This window comes from Prinia subflava, chromosome 12 (assembly GCF_021018805.1).
Source record: "Prinia subflava isolate CZ2003 ecotype Zambia chromosome 12, Cam_Psub_1.2, whole genome shotgun sequence".
NCBI lineage: Eukaryota > Metazoa > Chordata > Aves > Passeriformes > Cisticolidae > Prinia > Prinia subflava.
The window spans coordinates 13,879,549-13,882,363 of NC_086258.1; positions in this window are offsets into that span (position 1 = coordinate 13,879,549).

A 2,815-nucleotide genomic window follows, 5' to 3' on the forward strand; every position below is an offset into this window, starting at 1 on the left:
CCCTTTGGGCCAGGGGATGCCAAACATTCAGGGTAGAGAGAGAACATATCTGTTGCTGTATCTGCTGTGACCAGCCCAGGCCAGTGGAAAGGGCCACAGGGAAGGGCTGGGAAGTTTTGTGCATCCCAATGCAGCCTGGTTTTTGCTGAAGAAAACCAAATGCAGGCTTCGGGCTCCTTGTCCCTGCTCAGAGAGGAGAAGCAGCCCTGCAGCTGTCCCTCCCCACTCAGCCCATCCCCACTCCCCACTGCTTCCAGCCTGGATTTGGGATGGAGCAAGACCATTGTGGCTGATCGCCACACGCCCCAACCAATTCCAGCTGTGAAACACTTGGGAAAGTGTTTCTTTTTCCCAAAAAAAGCCTCAGGGCTTGCTTATGATTCCCAACCTGCAGGCTTCACATCCCAAATGCTCCCAAGGACTGTTAAAGGTCCATCAACACGTTGGAATTGGGGCTGGTGTTTTTGTTGGATGGTGACCCAGAGCCGACACACGGCTTTGAAGCTCCTCTGGCCACCACTCACTCCTCCAATTATCCACCACCACCTACCTCTGTGGGTGCTGTGGGGCTTCAGGAGAGTTTCCAGGCTGCTTTGAAGACAAAAAATTGTGTTAAGTGTTAAGAATTAGTGTGATTTGAGCGTGTGGAGGGGTTGGGGATCCCTCGCCGCAGCGCTCGAGCCCTGCTCGAGTTTGCTCCTGCAGAGCAGAGCTCCTTCCTCATGCTTCTCCTCTGGAAAGACCCAAATCAGGACATTTTGGGTCCTGCTTCTGGAAAAGGAAACAAATTTGGGACATTTTGGGTCCCTCCTCTGGTAAAGGACCCAAACTGGGACATTGTTTCTTTCCTCTGGAAGGATCCAAGTCTGGACCTTTTGGGTCCTACCTCTGGAAAAGGATCCATGCCAGGGTATTTTGGATCCTTTCTCTGGAAAAAGACCCAATCGAGGATATTTTGCAGGATAGTCTCTGAAAAAGGACCCACGACAGGATATTTTGGGTCCCTCCTCTGAAAAGACCTAACACAGGATATTTTGACAGCACAGCCAGCTCTGTGGGCACCTTTTTTCTACATGAATTTGCATAGTTTTTGTTAAACCTGATAAACTTCAGCTAAACTTAAAAAAAAACCCCACTTGGGTCAAAAATAAGGTTCTTACTCCCTCTCAATCTTCTGTACTGTGTAAAAAAAAATTTAGTTGGATGTTACTTTCAAGCTGTAAGAGCAGAACTTTCCCACGCTGCCTCTCCATTTAGCAGGGAACATGCCAGACCTGTAATCAGGATCTTTATCCCAAGACAAGCCAAAAAACAAAATGTTTCTGAACTGCTGAAGGTAGGTGAACATTTTTCAGAGTGTCACATATTAAGGTGGTGTCTAACGAGCTCCATGTCCCACTTATAATTGAAACAGAAGAGAGTATTCACTTTTCATTCATTTTAAAAAGACTATTCAAATACCCTTTCATCTCCACTAAACAGCCTGCCATGTATTTGAAGCCATTTTATATATTGTTTCTACAGACATCCAAAAAAACAGAGGTGAGTATTTTGGAACATTGATAGAAAGATGCAAAGGCTTGTGAGGCACTGAATGGCTTCAAGCTGCCTCAAACACATTCATCTTCCCAAGAAGAATTAGGCACAGTGTGATTCATTTTAATAGCAGAAGAAAAATAATACTACGATGTAGTGCTAAGTTCCCAACCTTTGATGGTAGACTAAAAAAAGAGAGAGAGGGGGGAAAAAGAAATCTTTCTTCCCTTATGTTGTTGAAGTCTCCCTACACCCATCCGTTATGTCCAGCTTATCAATTAAGATGAACCCCATGAACTTCAGATAGTTTTTTTAAAACAAGGCACCATCCATTTAAATGTGTAAAACTGCCTGCAGCTCCCTTGAACTGCAGGATTCAGTCCCCAGCTCTGTGTACTCAGTGTGAAGTTCAGCCCTTTGATACAAGTTTTACTGATGTTTTAAATGAAGTCTTCTCAAACACACAAAATAACCCAGATAATTTAAAACCTCATAGAAAAAATAGGGTGGAGAGAGGGGAGGAAGGAAAAAAAAATAAAAAGGCCTAGTCAGTGCCATTGGTGAGGCAGAAGCAAAGGGCTGGCTCTGGTTACCAACAGGACAGACCAAAAGCAGCTCCACAATTCCCTTCCCAGCATTTCTGGCTGGAGCTGGGGAAGGTCTGGGCGACAGCTGGGACACAAATCCATCCCTGCTATGGGCAGCTCCCCTGAGGAACAAATTGAGCTCGTTCAGCTATAAAACAGGGTTTGAACCCTAAATATGGGTGAGGGAGGAGCTCCGTGTTTGTCCTGCTCAGCAGCTCCTGGCAAAGCTCTCCCCAGCTCCCCTCGGCCAGCGCGGGGCTTTGCAGGGCTGGGGGCTGCCCTGGACCTCACAGAGCTGGGTTTACTCTGGCACGGGATGCAGGGGAGCAGTCCCAGCTCCATCACATGTGGGGAAGGCTGGGACCATCCCCAAAACCCAACACCAAAGCCAGCACAGGTGCCGTGACAGGAGCTCCAGCCTGGGGACCGCCACATCCCTGTGGATGTCACACCCTGGCTCCATCAGGTGAGCCCAGCACTGCAGCCTGCAAGCAAGGCCAGGTTAAATTTGCAGGTGAGTTACCTGAAGGAGCTGTCAATTATTTAATCCTCACACTGAAGGGCAGCTCCAGCCTTTGCCTTGCCTCCTTTCCACCAGGAACAAGTCCCAGCTCTTTCCAGCTACCACCACAGATGACAAAAAAACCACCCCCTTTTATGGCATTAAGGGTGAAAAAAAAGTCAAGACAATA